The sequence below is a fragment of the Saimiri boliviensis genome, chromosome 2, assembly GCF_048565385.1.
Source record: "Saimiri boliviensis isolate mSaiBol1 chromosome 2, mSaiBol1.pri, whole genome shotgun sequence".
In the NCBI taxonomy this organism is placed as follows: domain Eukaryota; kingdom Metazoa; phylum Chordata; class Mammalia; order Primates; family Cebidae; genus Saimiri; species Saimiri boliviensis.
The window spans coordinates 87704583-87723749 of record NC_133450.1 but is presented as its reverse complement, the minus strand read 5'-3'; the positions used below and the strand labels follow the sequence as shown (position 1 = coordinate 87723749).

The 19167-nt window shown below is 43.2% G+C and overlaps 1 long non-coding RNA gene across 1 annotated transcript in view; it reads left to right on the top strand.

The window, feature by feature from the left end:
• LOC141583612 (uncharacterized) overlaps positions 1-19167 on the top strand; it is a 442534-nt gene that overhangs the window by 251211 nt on the left and 172156 nt on the right. The window lies entirely within an intron of this gene.

Genomic DNA, 19167 nt, shown 5'->3' with positions numbered 1-19167 from the left:
AACCTCCTACTTTCCAGAGAGAGACTTTTGGGTTTAGAGTGGTTACAGGGTTGGGGGAGTGGGCTTCTCTCCGGGAAGGGGCTTCTGTGGCATCTGAGCAAGAGTCTTCAGGGACAGGAGCAACTGACCTTCCCATGAGAAACACCTGATTCCTTATGAACGCTTCCCAAATTCCACCGATCCCAACTTCTGTAGAGAGTTGATGAAAAGGACTCACTTCCAGGGTTGAATTTTGCAACCAGAGTGGCCAAATGTTGTAGTGGCTGTTGGCTTTGCCTCCGTTTTGGCCTGCCTGAGAGAGAGCATTAAAAACTCACTTATCTGTTGATCTGGCTCTCAGCTGCAGGACGCCTTCTGCTACCAGGCTCATAATGGCAGCTTTGAAGTCCAGCACAAGTGTGAATTTATTGTTTTGTAAAGACCAGATTCCTGAACAGGTCATAAATTACCTTGTTAGACAAAGGCTTCTGGGGAAAAGTAATGTGTTGAAATCCTTCAGTGGGTGATTATCCTAACACATTGCTGGCAGAGCAAATAGCTGGCACACAGACACCAAAATCTAACAGCTGCCAAACTCTGGAGCAGTGCAGCCAGGCTAGGCTTTGAAATCTTAGTTAAACATTTCTCCTAGGTGAGAAAGAGAATAGCATTAAAAAAAAAAAAAAAAAAAAGCTGGCCTCCCGTTCCTGATCTTGTTTAGGAGAATTCTGCTTTTAGAATCCATTGAAATATAGCTCATTAAAAAAAATTAATATAAAAAAATAAAGAGGTGTAGCTAATTACCATTTTATGGATTTTGGTGGCGTAATTCTCTTTGGTTGCAAGAAGGTTCCTTCTCACTGTGGACTCAGCATCTTTTCTGGGCTCACACCTTTCCTACCTGTCTAGGTGACCTTTCCAAGAGTTACAACTGACACAATTAGCTCTTTGACACTAAGCACTGATTAGTCATTAGCTGATGATACTTGGAGCCCATCTTTTCTCTTCAGACCTGGTATGAAATATCAGCCTCTGTTATGAATTGTCTTCCTCTCTTCTCTCCTTTAATAAGTTTATGCTATCTACCAGTAAATGAAGGGAACTGAATAGAATCAACAATGCCACCTGAAAATAAAATCGTGTCAAAACCTGAACTGTAATGTTTCTTATATAACAATATTTTAAAAGTGCGGTTAGAAAAGTGGTACATGCTCATCACACAGAATTTAGAAAACACAGAAGCTGCAAACAAGGAAAGTAAACACTCTCCAAGCGTTCATCAACCAAGAGTTTACATTTTGGCTTAACAAATGGGCTTATACTAGAACACATTGGTTTGTGACTTGCATTTCCACACAGCTAAATGTCACAGACATTTGTTTGTGTCATTAAGAATTCATCTACAGTATCTTTTTCAACATTGGCAAGGTAGACATATTCCTAAGTTTGTTGGTCAGAAGAAAGTGCCAGGTATTTCTATAGTACTTACTTGCTTAAACATTGTGGAGGATAATTATCTCCCTCTCTGTGGGTAAAGGGCATAATCCATTCATTCAACAAATCTTTATTGAGCACCTACCCCTGCCAAACTCTGTTCAAGGTGCTAGAGATACAGCCCAAATGAGACAGATGTCTCTGTCCTCACAGAGCTTTGTGAGCGTATAAGAGCTTACTTCTAAAAAAAATGGCGAACTGCCTTTTAATACTGAAGACACTGGTTGTATACACCAAATTCTAATCAAATTAAAGCCACTGATGTCATAGAAAATCCTCAGGAATTAATGTTAATTACCAAATAATTCTGGGTCTGTTTTGTATTTTTTTTTTCCTTTTTGTCTCATATGCTCCATCTAGCACAGGACCTGGACCATAGTAAGTGCTTAGCAAATATTGGTTGGATGAATGGTTGGTGAATAGGCATGTCAGATGTAACTGAAGTTGGTTTGCTTATCAAAAATTGGGTCATCTTCCTGGAATTCAGGAAGGAAAGTCAAACCTAAATGCCATGGTAGCTCTTCTCTTCTGGGATAATTGTGCAGACGGGAAAGGATGAGCTGAATCAGACAGCATTGTCAGGAGTCCCTTCCAAGCCTGTTTTCTCCTTGTAGGTAGAAAGCGCTGTGTTCAAGTTCAAGACACATTCATATCATGACACTGAATACACCCTCCGGAAAAGAAGGGGCCAGGTCAGCTCCATGCTGTTCAGACAAGTGCATTGGTTTATTAATCTCCGCAGCAAAAGAAACAGCTCTTTGCAGAGAACTGTGGGCTTTGAGGAATACATTAAAGTCTGTCCTGTCCCAGAGCAAGACATGATGTATGTGGTATTCAGAGACTCAGAAAGTGGAAAAAGCTGAGATTAGATCAATTTTTTTCACCTATTTGATTTGTGTCTGATGCCTTCATCTTGACAGATAATTAGCAGGTCACATAGAGTACCTGGAAGGCACTGAAATATTACAACGTATGGGTACCTGGCTCTGGATGGTATATGTTAAGAGTCATCCTGAGGTTGGCTTGCTAGATATCTGACACTTGCGGAAAAATGATCATAGAAAATGTTTGAATTTACTTTAAGGCAGGACCTAATAAACACGTGTGCATTATGGGAACTGAAGCAGCAAATGTGTTATTTTTGCTAAGGACTAGAAAACTCTTTGAGAACAGAATGGGATGAGAGGGAGGGTTTGCTGAATTAGAAAGAGTGAAGTAAAATATATAAATATCAGTAAAGAAATGTTAATGAAATAGAGCTGGTTTCTGCAGGGAAGGGGGTTTTGACCTCCAGAAGGGATGTTAAGAGAAGCAGCTCGATAGTCAAGTTTTCCTTCACAGAAGAGAGGGACCCAGTGCGGGTTCATTTCTCCGTTCTGTGTCAGCTCTCTTCCTGACTCCTGTGCAGTGCTGGGCAGTGATCATCAGCTTCTCTGGAGAAATGGGAGCATTACAGCCAGTGAGTCACAGGACTGGAATTCAGGCCTATGGGTTTGTGTTCCAAACCCTTTGCTCCTGACTCAGCGGCCAGAAGGCAGACTCTGGCAGCACAGGCCCAGGTTTCAGCATGGGGCTTTGCCAGTTCATACCCCTGTTACTTGGGCAACTTATTTTTCAGTTAGATAGAAAAAACTTCAAAGGAAAAGTTCTCTTCTGAGTAGAAACTTGGAGATTATGATTAGGAAAGATTTTCTTCAGATCAAGTCAGCTTGAGAACCTCTGTTTCCGTGTTTAAGCTTGTGGGACTGCATATGACTCTAGGCTCCTTGTACCTTTCCATTCGGCTATTTCACAGACATCTCAAACTCACCATGAGAATTTGTGAAAACGTTTCCCAGGCACTTCATAAATCCAGCTGAAACTGTCAGTAGCATCCACCGCCATCCCCGTATTCCGTTAGACTGCAAGTTCCAAGAGGGGAGTAACTATGTTGGCTTCACTCGTCAGCACAGGCTCAGTGCTGGCAGAATGCCCAGCACACCACGGACACCAGAGTTCGCCTCTTCTGTCCTTCTAGCTCTAGTTTGTCCCTTTTCCAGGACCTCCACACAGTATCAGCAGAAGAGAATACCAATCTGATGTTTTACCTACTTAAATATCTTAAATGCTCCCCACTGCAGGGAGAAAAATGCAGAGGGGCCTTCCTGATGTGACCTCTGCCAAGATTTCTGCCCATGTCTCTTTTGCTCCCTAGGCCCTACTGAGCCCCAGCTAGATAGAAATATCCCAGTGTTTCCAGGCTTGCCACGCCTTCTGTGCCTCCCTGTACTTCTGTTTCAGGTTGGAGATAGACCCATGAGAAGCATAAGACACCCAGCCCACCCCCTAGAACCAGCTGCCCCCCCCACCCCCGCGCCGCCAGGCAAAATCTGTAGATTTCCTAGTGCTGGTTAGCATGAAATTCATGCTACTAAAGATCAGGTTATATAACCTCCCAAAATTTGCTAGTTTAGTGTAAGGATTGTTTTGAGCTGAAAGCAGTGAACTCTCTGCCTTCCTTTCTGTCTAAAAGCTGGATATGAATCTCCTTTTTAAAAGTGACATGAATTTCATTTGTAAAGATGTTCCTCTCTCCTGTGCCAGGAGGCGAACAACTCTTAGCTACATAACGACCTTATTAAGCAACACTTGTTTGCCATACTTTTCACAGTAGCCCTCCCATAACCCACCAAGCCATTTTTTCTTTGTCTAGCCCCTTCCCACATTACTGAGTTCTCCCACATGTATGCACATTGCACCTATAAACAAACTCTGGGATTTTTTTATTCTGTTAATCTGTCTTCTGTCAGTTAAATTTATAAGCCCCAACTAGTGAACATAAAACTGTAGAGAAAACATGGGATTTTCCCCGTATGTATTTTTCAGAGGAGGAATTACACAGATTAGTCCCAGTATTCCATTACAAAGCTGTTGCTCGGAAATGTATTTTCAAGAGGGAAATAATTCATTTTTTGAGTACCTCTTTTAAGATCACCTTTAAGATAAGGAAAGCTTTCACTTCTAGAAAAGACACTGCATACAACTGATGAGCAGGAGTCACCATGCTGAAACATCCTTCCTTTGTCTGTAGGAAGCTCATATTCTGCTGTCTTCACTTCTGTCTATCTGGGGACAGAAACAATTCTGGAACCAGATGAAGTTTTGTCCCCCACAAAAGGGGCACAGGCTGGGGTGACTGGGAGAGATTCTTCAGGAAGCTTCTGGAGAAGAGTTGGAGAACACCAGAAGGAAGAGTGAGTGTTGACGAGGGGAAGAGTGACCTCTACTCAAACCTTAGGCTTCTGCCCTGTAATCTACCTCAGGACATGAGTTCAAGTCCATGAATATTCTTGGGGAACACCCAGGGCTACAGAATTTGTTTCCCATGACGCTGGAACATCTGCTTTCCAATTTCTGGTCGGCCCTTACCCCCAACAGAAGAAAAAAGTGGCCGGGCGCGGTGGCTCAAGCCTGTAATCCCAGCACTTTGGGAGGCCGAGGCAGGTGGATCACGAGGTCGAGAGATCGAGACCATCCCGGTCCACATGGTGAAACCCCGTCTCTACTAAAAATACAAAAAATTAGCTGGGCGTGGTGGCACGTGCCTGTAATCCCAGCTACTCAGGAGGCTGAGGCAAGAGAATTGCTTGAACCCAGGAGGCGGAGGTTGCGGTGAGCCGAGATCGCGCCATTGCACTCCAGCCTGGGTAACAAGAGCGAAACTCCGTCTCAAAAAAAAAAAAAAAAAAAAAAAAAAAAAGAAAAAAGTAATGCTTTCCCTCCCCATTCCAACCTCCTTTTCTTCTCCTCTCCTCCCTGCTTCATTCAAGACTGTGTTGCTAGTTCACTAAATGCATTGCTGAGCTTTCAGGTGGACAGACTTGTATTCTTTTTCTCCTACAGATAGGTTGTCTCTGGTCATTGCATTTCTACACATTGTCTGGCCAGTACCATGAGACCATTATGTTATCCCTGTTTCACATGAGGGATCTTTTTCCTAAATTCTAGGAAGTAGACTTTTGTGGGTATGCGGATATAGGGAAAAGCTGAGTCCCCAAAGAAGCTAGGTTATTAACCCAGTTGATGGGTTCTTGAGGAATTTTAGACTCATCCATCATCACAAAAGTATATATTTTTACACATCCTGAGTGAATTGGTCCTGTCTGTATGTTCCTACCCTTGAAAGTTAATTTTGAATCTTCTGGTTCCTCAGTGTGGTTCATAACCCTTTCCTGTGATTGGCGCTTCATCTCACTTGTTCCCCCTTGGGCCGCTGGATGTCAGTGAGAAAAGTCTAACGATGACTCCTCCTTTGACGATGCAAGTCCCTGTGGGTATCTAGCAGGTAGAGAGAGTAGCGGCGGCACCACTGTTCAGTCAATATTTCCTTTTGAAGGTGTGGAAGCCCTGATCATCAGCCTGCCTTTGCTTGACAAATGCTGAAGATAATGAAAGTGAAGGTGTGGGGTGGAACAAGCAAGACAGTCCGGGCACGTCTCTCATCACCACCTGTTTGGTGATTTCATGTTTATTCCTCTCCTTTGAAGGGCTGGCAGGCTGTGTGATATGGGCTCGGGCCACCAAATACCCAAATCCTGGAGCAAAGCGAGGCTGGAAGACAGATGAAGGGAATGCTTTGAAACAATATTGCTTTCTCTAATTAGTGCAGACTGAGAGCCCCCTGAGGAGCTTCAGGTGACCTCAGCCTTGCAAGGCTCAGGTATTTCTCAGAAGTGGCAGGGGCTGGAAACCTATTCACTTTGCACTGTTTGGTCTGGGAATCTTGAAAGAATCTGTTTTCTTTCTGTCCATGATGCTTCTGGGTGTGTATGTGGTGGGCTGGGGATGGAATGGAAGATTTCTCGGAGATAGATAGTCATTTTCATTGTTCTTTTTGTTCTGATCTGTTATATGCACCGAAAATATAGTGGTTCTTTTAAACCACCGGACTGACAGCTTGGCAGAGTCAGATGAATCAGATCCTAGTTGGACTCTACTACTCCCTGACCACAATAACTCAAGAAAATCTCTTGAACTTTCTGAGCTGATTTCCTCATTCGGATAATGGAGCAAATAATATCTGCCCTTTCCACTTTTCAAGAGGGGTTTGAAGGAGGTTTGTGGACAAAAAAGTACTTTGGGAATGTAAGAACCTCTTGGACAAGACGTTTTCAAAAAAGAGCTATGATTACTGAAATATTTTCAGTGTATTTTATTTTCTCATGGTAGATCAAGGATGTGTCTTTAGATATTTTAAATCTTCCCAGATTCTTACCTTTGAAAATACAGGACAGTAAGATCTGAGGCTTCTTTATGTCTGCATGGTAACAAAATAATACACACTGGCCCTCTGTATTGATTAGAAATGCAACTTCCTTGAAAGTCTGTTCTTGCTGAGTATTCATAGCTCAAATGCTTCCCAATCTGGTTAGATAAAAAATTTAGTATGACCTTCTTTTTTGTTGTTTATTGGACAATATGTTTCATGCCTCATTTGCCCTCAAATTCACATTTTTATTCATCAGAGTATTTGCTCTGCCTCTGTGTGTGTGTGTGTGCGCGCGCGCCTGTGTGCAGTCACTGCACAGCCAAAGAAAAACCTTTGCACATTAAACACTGGCCACGTGATAGGGTATTTATTTTTTATTTTGCCAGGCTTCATGATTTCTATACAAAGGAAAAACAATTACGAATTGTGCTTCAAATGAGCAGCCTCTGACATGCCTAAGACGGTGAGGGTCAGTTTCTATTCCATGCAAAGCTTCTAATTACATGCAGTCTGAATCCAGGCAGCCGTCTCTGACCTGGAGTCTCATACCGGCTATCGGGCACGCTGATGGGTGCCGTCCGCCAGTGCCCATCTTTCATGTGAGTCAGTAATTCTGTCATGCCCTCCCAGCAGGCAAGGCAGCTGGAGTGAGGCTGGTTTCCTTGCAATTAATGAACAGCAATAGCACATAATTATGAAATTCTTAAGGAGGCCTCCCCTTTTAGCAAAAGGAGAGTTTGTCTTCTCTCCCTTCTCTTGCTAGTTCCTATACCTAAGTCACAACTTGTCAGGTTTAGGGATTTTATAATATTTATTGAGTCATCTACATTGACTTTTTGTTTCACTTATTATTATTATTATTATTATTGTTATTATTGTTATTTTGAGATGGAGTCTGGAGTCTCGCTTTAATCACTGGGCTGGGGTGCAGTGGCCTGATCCCAGCTCACTGCAACTTCTGTTTTCCGGTTTCAAGCAATTCTCCTGCCTCAGCCTCCCAAGTAGCTGGGACTACAGGCATGCACCACCATAACCAGCTAATTTTTTTTGTATTTTTAGTAGAGACAGGGTTTCACCATTTTGGCCAGGATGGTCTTAATCTCTTGACCTCGTGATCTGCCCATCTCAGCCTCCCAAAGTGCTGGGATTACAGGCATGAACCACTGCGCCTGGCCTTTATTTTTATTTTTAAGGCAGAGTCTTGCTCTGTCACCCAGGCTGAAGTACAGTGGCACGATCACGGCTTACTGCAACCTCTGCCTCCCAGGTTCAAGTGAGCCTCCCACCTGAGCCTCCTGAGTAATTGGGGTACAGGTATGTACCACCATGCCCAGCTAATGTTTGAATTTTTTGTAGAGATGGGGTTTTGTCACATTGCACAGGCTGGTCTTGAACTCTAGAGCTCAAATGATCTTCCTGCTTTAGCCTCCCAAAGTGTTGGGATTACAGGCATGAGCCACCATGCGTGGCTGACTACTTATTGGTAAGCTGTCATGAACTTACCTTAAAATTTTAACCTCAGGAGCAGATGGTTAATTAAGTTAATGACACTTCTCATCTTATTTTTTCCTTTGCTCCTCACTTCTGTTCCCTTGCATGCCCTGACTGGTAACCATTTCAGTGTGTTTACTGTAAACCGTTTGTGTGTGTGTGTGTGTGTGTGTGTGTGTGTGTGTGTGAGAGAGAGAGAGAGAGAGAGAGAGAGAGAGAGAGAGAGAGACTGAGACTGTGTTCTTGTAAATGGCCATGAGCTTTCATCATTGATTTTTCCTCTGTACCAACTCTCAGGAGATTTCAGTTCACCTTGGATGTGTTTTTGTTTCATGGCAAGTGAATCACATGTGTATACACTGGAGCCTACCATTTTCACCTGGAAATGTGGCTGGAGTTACTAGAAATTCTGTCTCAGTGAGTCTTCTTACTCATCTCTTCTGTGACCTCACCCCCCTGATAGAGCGTACGAACCTTAAGCATGGGAAAGAAAGCGTTTTCTGTGACTATCCAGTCATTGAGGAGGAGGAAACTGATGTGTAGAGGAAACAGGGGCATGGGGGAACTGAATGGGACTGGAAATACAGCCACCTGGGTCAGTTACTAGGCATGAGCCCTTGAGCGATTTTTATAAGCCCCTCAAAGCCCTGGTTTTCTCCCCTGTAAAATGGACTTAGTACCTGCATCATAGGATTGAGTTGCAGTTAAATGAAATAATGTATTGTCTGGCAACAAGCTCAGTGCCCAGCATATACATGGTGCTCAATAGGTGTTGGTTGAATCGGGCGTCTTTGTGGAGCGGTTTGAAATTTCCTGCTGAGTTTACGTACAAGGGAAGAGCCTTTTACATAAAAGGACAGCAAAATTCAGGTGTGAGTTGCTGCTAAGGGCTTATGATATTTTGTGTCAAGAAGAAGGTGGAGATGCAGGAACAATGGACCTTCTTAGAGCTGCTTAGCAGAGGCAGTTGTGAAGGAGAACATGGGCAACCCTGAGATATCTACATTTATCTATTTTTTTAAAAAAAACATGTTGTAACTGCAGAAGCAGTGACTATGAACTGAGAGATGGGAGCTTGAATGTAAGACTCAACTATGGGCCTTGGTTTCCTCATCAGGGATTGGCATTTCTCACGGAGGCCATGCGATTCTTCACTGCATGGGACAGATCCAGGACAACAGAACAACAACAGTTCAGCCATTGTCACAACAGCCTCTCTCCCCATTCCACGTGTCCCTGGGGGTGAGCTCGTGGATCTCTAAGTTTTCTTCCAGTGCTTTCTTTCAAGGAGTAAACTGTGGTTTACTCATCATGTTGGTAGTGATAAATCATCATTTCGTTTTACTTCCAAATTATCTTTGAGAGAGAGGGCAGATTCACTGAAAGAAAATATAGGCTGATATAACAGAGACTAGGGAAGACTGAATTCTCTTTGGGAGCCCAGCTTTATTCTCTGCGTTTGAGACAAAACCACCCCACCTCATGCAGTTCTCACTCAAAGGACTGAACTTTGATGACATTTACTAAGGCAGAAATACAGACCTTCACTTTGGCTGTGTGTTCAATATATTTTTTAAAAGACGATTGTTTCTGTGGTTACCAGGAGCCAAATATGACAACTTTTTGGATGACAGACAGTACAGGCTAGGTGCCATGGCTCACACCTGTAATCCCAGCACTTTGGGAGGCCAGAGTGGCTGGATCACCTGAGGTCAGGAGTGGCCAGCCTGGCCAACATGGTAAAACCCTGTCTCTACTAAAAATGCAAAATTATCCAGGTGTGGTAGTGCATGCCTGTAATCCCAGCTACTTGGGAGGATCGCTTGAACCTGGCAGGCGGAGCTTGCAGGGAGCTGAGATCGCGCCGTTGCACCCTAGCCTGGGCAACAAGAGCGAAACTCTGTCTCAAAAACAAACAGAAAAAACCAGAAAGCACAGGTATCTAAGTGTCGATTGCCCAAATGTATATATAGCGTTATATATATCATATCTGTTATATCATGTTTCCTATATATCGTACAGAGAAAGTTGACTTCTATATGACATGGAAAGTGGGCACAATCTTATCTCTCTACCTCCAAGTCAGTCTTAGCACACCTCGATGATGATGGTTTCTCAGGCTCAGTAATCTCCCCAGACTTACTAGGGTGGGTGGGAGTTTCCTTGTATATACTCTGCAACAAGAAAAGGTAACGGAATCAGGCGGTTTACCATCTCCTAGAAACGTTTTCCTCATTGCTTTGCCAGATCAAATGCAAAATAAAGTTGTTAAATTGAACTAGAACAGATCCTCACGATTGTCACAGGCTGTAATATGTATCTTCAGCTTTGGACGAAAGGAAGGCCATCTCTTCAGCTGCTAATTGGGTTAGTGCTAGAGGGACACTGAGCAGAAGCTTTTGACGTTGGAGAACTAGAGCAGACGCTTTCAGCACGTTAAAATCTGATTCTGGATTTATATTTATATAGGCAAATACTCTTTTTCTTCTTCTTCTAACATTGTTCTCTATTTGTATAGCTGCATCGTGCTTTGGACACAATCACTGTGATTACCAATGTTTATTTCAAATTAGGAAATATTTATTTTGCTGTGAATTCATTTCCCCCCTATTTTCAGATGCGGTCAAGTCAAATGTCTTCTTGGTGAAAAAGAACCAGGAAGGGAGTTTAATCCAATAGCTCTTACTCATTTGAGTAAGACTATGTCTTCTGTCACTGCTTCAAAAGGGAAAGTTGCCACTTGCTAGGATCTGTATCTCCAGGTCTAGAGTGACCCTTTCTCCCTGCTCCATCTTTCACATAGGGCAAGGAGGACAGTGATCAGTTGAACCTCAGAATCTCAGAAACTCCATCAGTAAGAAAACCCTAAGAAGGCTTCTCCTTCTAGTTTGTTTATTCTGATGAAAGAGTTTCAAGAAAGGTCTTTTCCCTGCAATGGGAACATCCTGGCTTCCTGCTGCCTTTCCAGGATCAGATCGCACTTTAGGTCTCATCTACTGGAGTGACATGTTAGGTTGAAATATTCACCGCGCAGCTTTTGGATGGCTTTTTAATCACCTCTGGCTCTACATCTTGAAAAATGGGAAAACAAGGAACTTCTTTTCAACTTGGCTGTTTATATCCTTGCCAAATTATGATGTGTCTGCTTCTAGCTTTCACTAACAGCAGGTCTTGATGTAAAATGTCCACAGACAGCCTGGGGCATGAGAATGGCCTCTCCCGATTCTGACTAGGGCTTCCCCGAGGCCCTCTGTGTCCTCTCTGGGACCTGGGCACAGGGTTCCCTTCACGCTTCTTTCCTTTGGGGGAATGGTTAGGTATGTTATTTTATCAATTTGGGTTTCTAGCCTAAGGTTGTTAAGCTGCAGGTGTTGATCATAGGAGTAATTACACAGTGCTGCATACCCCGAAATGATTTATAACCTGAGATCCACAGCAAAAAAAAAAAAAAAAAAAAAAAAAAAATTCTCACTTGTCAGATCTCCTTCCCTCGACCTGCCCCAAATGTTCTGATGATAATTAATCCACTTCTGAACACCTCAACTGCCATACCTGCCATGAGATCTCTCCTCCTGCCCGTGCTGGAAGATACGTCTATAGATCTACACGCAGAACGGGCTCCAGGTACTCAATCCACACAAAGCGCCATCCCGCCCTTCTCAGCTCACATTTTGTAACGCTCAGTCTGAAATGACCTTTAAAAAGCCAGATAATATTTTATTTACCTTTTTTCTCCCATTTACTGTTAAATGTTAATGAAGGTAAGAGATTCAAATTCCTGCTTATAAAACATTTTAATTGACTCAAGTGTGACCATAACTGTAAATTGGCTACTTGGTACGAACGACCTTAGAGCTTCCCTGCCCCCAACTCCATGGCCTGTGCAAATGTGGAAGTTGGGAGTGAACATCTTTGTTCTTCCCGGGCTTCCTGTACAGCCGGCTGGTCTTCAGCTCCAGCACAGGCAACCAAAGGTGACTTTGGATCCCTCACCTCAACAGAATTAACTGCCCCTTCACTCCTCCCGCAAGCCTCTCTTTCTTGAAATCCTTCGACTCCATGGCCTCCTCCAGGAAACACCCCCACCCCGCCATCCATCTCTACTTCCCTCTCATACTGCTCCAAATGCCCACTGCCTTTTGATATTTTCCTTGTGATACTTCTCTCTCTGCCTTCTGTTAGAGTAACTTGTGTGGCTGTGTTATCTCTTTTCTCAGATGACTAACCCTAGGCATACCTAGTGGTCAATAAATATCGGTTAAATTGAATTAGCTGATTTGAGTAAGAGGAAGAAAAAGTGATTTCATTGGTCTATGCCGTATCAATTCTCTAGGGCATTCTTTTTTTTTTTTTTTTTCTTGAGATGGAGTCTTGCTCTGTCGTCTATGCTAAAGTGCAGTGGTGCAATCTTGGCTCATTGCAACCTCCACCTCCTGGGTTCAAGTTATTCTCCAGCCTCAGCTTCCTCAGTAGCTGGGATTACAAGAGCATACCACCACACCCGCCTAATCTTTGAATTTTTAGTAGATATGGGGTTTCACCATTATTAGCCAGGCTGGTTTCAAACTCCTGACCTCAGGTGATCCCCCCGCCTCAGCCTCCCAAAGTGCTGGGATTACAGGCGTGAGCCACCATGCCCAACTCTCTAAGGCAGTCTTAAAAACATGTATTAAATGCTCTTTGGCTGGCTTCCTTAGGCCAGGTCACTCAGAATTCACAACTTGTAGTAACTTGGTGCTTTAGAGAGAAAGTTTTAAAAAAGAATGGTGTAATCGATACCTCTATCACATAATTTTTATAAAGCGGGGTAGACCGCTCTACAGTTTTTATGTAGGATGAGATTAGGTGGCTAGAGAAAATGACTGAACCATGGTATTTTTCTCTTGCTGAAGCTCCGGTGGACCATGGGCCATAGTTGGTTGGGTCTAGGCGCCTCAGAGCTGCTGGGTTTAGATGGTGGATGGGCCTGCTTCTAGAGAACAGCATCTATTGCCGGTGAGCTATGGGTACCTGGTGGAAAAGGTGGCTTCTGTCGAAGACCATATCTGAAAAGAGGAAGAATAGAAGTTAAGACACTAGCCAGTTAGTTGCTGTGAGATCTTGAGGAAGTTATTTTACCTGTGTGTTACTCAGTTTCCTCCACTGCAAAATGGGGATAATAACTGCAGTACCTATTTCATAAAGCTATTTTGACAGTTCAGTGTTTTAAGTGCAAAGGACTTAAGTGAAAAGTTCTTGGGGCCTGGTATGGTGACTTATGCCTATAATCCCAGCACCGTGGGAGGCTGAGGTGGGCAGATTGCTGGAGGTCAGGAGATTGAGACACCAGCCTGGCCAACGTAGTGAAACCTCATCTCTTCTAAAAATACAAAACAATTAGCCAGACATAGAGCTTGTACCTGTAGTCCCAGCTACTTGGGAGGCTGAGGGAGGAGGATCGCTTGAACCCCGGAAGCAGAGGTGGCAGTGAGCCAAGATCACACAACTGTACTCCAGCCTGGGCAACAAGAGTGATACTTCATCTAAAACAAGCAAACCAACAACAACAAAAAAAACCTGATTTAAAAAAAAGTTCTTGGACTCATGCCTGACACACAGTGAATACTCAGTAAATATTACCTTTTATTACCTTTTGTATTTTGGAAGCAGAAAAAAAGCAAGGTAAAAAAGTGAAATACTTTTGCTCCTTTTCATTAGAAAGGCCTTGGACTTTAGAAAAGGAATTCCCTGATTATATCTAACTAGCTCCCTTTGCCTCACTCATAGTTGCTCTCTGGGAATCTTTTCACTCTAGGCCCGTTTCAAGAAGCACCTCTTCTAGGAAGTCTTCCATGATGCCCGACCGCTCCTCTTCCTCCTCTACATTTCTGCAGCATGTTCATACCCACCATGGGATACTTCTGAATGTGGCCAACAGCTGCTTTCCCGTTTCTGGGAGTCTCTTTCCAGTCACCTAAGTCAATGGATCTCAACTACCTTCCTGTGGAATATATCCATCCTTGAGCTAAACAAAGATGTTTTGCTGCTGAGATTAAATAACGGCATTGAGTTCTCCATTTACATAAAATAGAAATTAATGGATGGTTTTCCCCATTATACATGCTCCTCCCATAAATTCTGCCTCTTCTCTCAGGACCTTCCTCCACTTAATTATCTATAACTCCAGCCCTTAACCATGGCTCAGTTGGGGAGCATTAACAAATACTATTGCTTGGGTTCCACCCCTAGCCAGTTAAAATAGAAATTTTGGATGTGGGGCCTGGCCACTGTAGATTTTTAAAGTTCTTCTGGGTGATTCTAATGTTCAGCGCAGGGATGAGAGCCCCCAGCTCAGCAATGATCTTGTCTAAGGGAAAGCGAATAAACAACGCGCAAACGTATGTTAAATATATTAGTGGGACGTTTTGAAAATAGACAATCAGGCTTAGCTTCATAGTTTAATTAAAATATACTAGTGGCTATACATTTACAGAGAAAACATCTAGCAGTCCTGCCTTGGGCTGTGTTGTCCTATGGTTATTTTATTTCGAGCTGTGTTGTGTCACAGCATGCTCTAATGTTCTACCTCCTGAAACGGCCCGGCCTAAGCAACCATGTCTTCCGGTCAACACTGAAGCCGGCAAAGATTTGGAAATCATAGGCCGCTGTTAGTGTGGTGTCGATACTTTTGTTCTCTTTCTGTAGCTATAGATGTCTTCACTTACACAGCTGGAGTTTATCAGTGTAGCCTGTTGGCCACAAGAGGGACAAGGAGAAACAGTGTGAATGGCTTTGCACAAACACCAGAAAAAAGTAGAAAGCACACTCTCCCCGCAGGATGGGAGAGCACCATCATCTTTATACTGGATAAACAAGCTGTCGGCCCTGTCATCTTTGTCTCAAGTGATTCTGCAGACCATACTCTTACATACAAAGAAATTGAGAGGTCAAGGCTATCCGGAGAGCTGGAGATTCATCCACATCCTAAAACCCTGAACTGCTGCTCAAATAGCCTGCTGTTCTCATCCATGCCACTGAACGACGCACAATGAAAGCATCTTCATGGATTTCCATGCGATGACTTGGGTTCAGAAGAGACATGCAAAGCAATTTGCTTATTGCAATAACGATAAAGAACACACTGTAATGATTTTTTTTAGGAATTTAAGGGAAATGTTACACCTTTTCTCATACCTCTAGAAAAATTGTGCGAATTTTCAGTTCACAGTCCATTTGATATTTTGCACCTTTTGATAGACAAGTATGTCGTTGTGGCCTCACAGTTATTTCTTACGAGAGAAATTTCTTCTGCCCATCAGCCAGCGTTCGGCTGTTCTTGCTGCAAGGATGACGGAGAGGTTCAATCAGGAGCCGGGCCTGATTGTTAACCTAAACCCATCGAAGGCGTCTACTTAGCCTTTTCATAATGTGCCCGTTCACTTTGCTGACCCAGGCTCAAAAACCTCTTTTCCCATTTTTGAACATGATGAAGAAGTTTGCAATGGATTTGATTCTGGACGCTGGTCAGTGAACGTCACGGCTAGCAGGGGGGCTGCGGCAGGCGGCCTCAGTGCAAGCCTCGTCATCACTTGCTGGTGTGTTTCTCTGTGCTGGCTCTTCATGGCCCCTACAATGCTTCCATGCCTCTGTGAGAGAGAACCACCCTCCGTGAGTCAAGGCAACAAGGCCTGGGAGCGCTTTTGTGTGGTTTCATCTGCCTTTAGTCTCCCCCTTACTACCTGGAGCTTAAACATGACAGGAACAACCCAATAAAATTAGCTTCATGGGATGAGACAGGAAGAAAAATGTCAAGAAGTCAGCTCCTCTCCCCACCCTCTTCTCAATCTATGTGAACACACCCTGGCTTCAGGAGTTTGTAGCCCACTAGACAAAATGCTCTCGGGGTCCGATTGGTTTAAGAAAGAGACCAAACTCTTGCGAACGAAAGAAGACAAACCTGCCCACTGAAAAGTATGTGACTTGGGCTCTTTAAAGGCTTGTGCTCGGCCAGGGGAACAGTGCTTCCTGGATTCACTGCGCGGATTGTGTTCCCCCTCACCTCCTGTCTACACAGCTCTCAGAGCCTGTGTAACCAAGTGTTTATTGTCGGCAGAAACCTAAGGGATGTACAATCAGCTAGTGCCTTGCTAGGAAAACATTTGACAGGTTTGGTAAGATGACTCTGGGAAGTGACTTTGAGGAGCAATATACCTGAGGTTAACGCTTTCTGGACCTTAGAGGTTTTTTTCCAAAGGGTTTTTGCCTTCAAATACGGAAAACAAGCTCTTTGTGGTGAGTGTGCTTTTCCTAGCACAAAGACTGAATTTGTAAACATCTGTTTATGAAAAAGTTGCATTTCTCAACATCGTGGCCTGATCTTCTAAACCAATACATAAATGGATCTTTAGGGCACATGGAAATCTTTTGCATTTGAATATAAAAATCTATTGAGGGATAGAGAAGGGAGAGAAAGAAATGGGTAAATAAATACAAAAACTCTTAAGAGCTTCTGGGCTGGTTTCAAGAATGCCCCACAAAACAGGTTTTCATGGTTGTATGGGGTGATGTGATCCTATTCAACTTTCTTTCCTTTCTTTAGAATTTCTGAAGAACCTGTTGAAAATGGCTTTCAGGGGCTGTTCCTAAAATAGATTTTAGAAATGAAAAAAATGAGAGAATGCACATACAATCTGAGACAAACGAGCAGCTCTGATACTGAAGCGGAGATTGTGAGATGACTGCTGTGCCTTGCAAGAAATGAATATTCAGGATGCCCCTGCTGGGTGCCTTTTCCTATTTGAACCAAATACTGGTTGGGCCACGATTCACTTGTTACCAAATTAAACATTCTTTGCACACGGTAGAGCAACTTTACGAAGCTGGATTTTGAAGTGCAAACATCTTTTCTGCTCTGGCCACAGAACCTGTCACAATCTTCATTGGGAACTGAATTAAGTTTAAAATATCATCAGAGGGTGTTGATCTCTCCTGGGTCTGGAGCTGTCCTCTGTACATCCGGCATTTTTCTGTTCACACTGCGTATCACTTAGCAACGAGCCTGAAAGGCCCTATATGCATTGATTGCACACCATTGTCTTTAAGGGGTGGAAGTGTTAACTGAATAAACCCCCCGGGTGACCAGACGGTCATTCCTCTCATGTTGATCATCTGTTTACATCAAAATATTGTTTATTCCATTCTCTGATCTCCTGATTTTTACATCTCTGACTGAAAGAAGAAAGTTAATTCCCTACTTGGTGGAGAACCCCAGTTTCCTTCCCTGACATGGTGTGATGAGAACAGTTTTGTCCCGAGTTCTCCTGATGAAACATTAGATGCGTTTGACAGTTAACTGCGGATGATAATGCCAACCTTCTTCTGTGTTTTTCAGAGGATGGAGAAGTTACAAGGCTGCAATAGCCCCATCGAGAGAAAATATTCCCTTCCATCTGTGACTTGTTTTTGAAATAAATGGCAGAATGTGTTACATGGTTGTGAAGAGTTTAAAGCTTTAAAGTGGCTGGCGGGCTCTGACATCAACTGAATGAAAAGGAAATATGGCCTAACCAAGGGGTGTTTTCAGAATGAATGAAATTTCAAAGTGGAAATTCTTGCCTGAGAGGCAGGAGTAGAGCTCATTTCTGCATCAATAGCCATGGCTGAAGCAACAGACCGGACTGGTGGGTCAGACAGGCGTTTTACCTCACACCTCTCCCTTTGACAATGATCTGTTTCAGAGGGCTTCCATGCATGCAGCTTTTTCACAGACACCTCTGACAATGAGAGTATTTCCGCTAAGGGATTTTACATGTAGGCAAAGACCAGATCAGTGGGTTACATGCCCACCTTCATCGAACCATGTATGGGAGACAAAATCGAAATTCTGGGCTTGCTGCCCTGCAATGTCCTAGTTCTGAGAAATCTGTTTCGCTCCTTTGTCAGTTTATATCCTACTACACCGAGCCTTAAAAAGAAGAACTGCTTGTTAATGTCTTGAGAAGTATGCCCTAGTTAACAAGATAAAGCAATTCCAAAATCAACCTACTAATGATCTTACCGTGGTGTTGCTTTTGTCTGGTATAAGGGAACTGGTATTAAAATGATAGCGCCAAAAGATTTACTGATGAATTTTACGGTTTTATCTCTCCACATTCCTCTTCATCAAGTAGGAATGCTGTGTTAAAGAATCATACTCTAAGAATGTTTCCCCTTTGACAAAAGCCTTGGGCCTTTGCTCTGTGCTTTCATAAGAGGCAAACTGCAATCCCCAAGTTTTGAACATAATTTCCTATGAATGGGGAAGTGAGAATCACTGCAGGAAAAAATGGAGATCATTATTCTATGCAGGAAGTCCAAAGGGATGTTCATGTTTAACCGTGAGGAGATGCGAAGGTATCTTCATTTTTAGAATTAAAACTGTTTTAAACCAGCGAATAGTTTTCTTAAGCGACACTCGTCTCTTGCTGCGTCCCTTCCCCAAAAAACCTCTCCACAGTGTCTCTGCACGTGAATCGTGTGTGGTGTCATCTTGGCCTGGCTTAACAGCCAAGCGCATGCTCCTTCTATAAACATTTCACTGCTACAAGTTGGATTTTTCACAGCATTAACTTTAACTACATGGGTGTTTGTAATGGAATAAAACTTCAAATTGATGTTTTGCCGTATTGCTGGTTAAAGAAGTGGGCCTCAAATGGAGACAGATGTGCGCTTCACTTCATGGCAAAATCGTCATCGCCTAGGTCAAGTCTAAGTGGCAGGCGGCCGTAGCTTCACCAAGAAAGTCTTAAAGTAAAAATACACACCGACCAAACCCCTACTTTTCCACAAAATTCCTTAGCAATTTTTAACCACATATTTAAAATTTATTTTAAACAGGCACAAGCTTAAATCAGCTGAGTAGAAAATAGCAGGTTTCAACACAAACTTCTGCGCAGACCTCACTCTGGCGAAATTACTTTGTGTGGAACCCAGGAAGT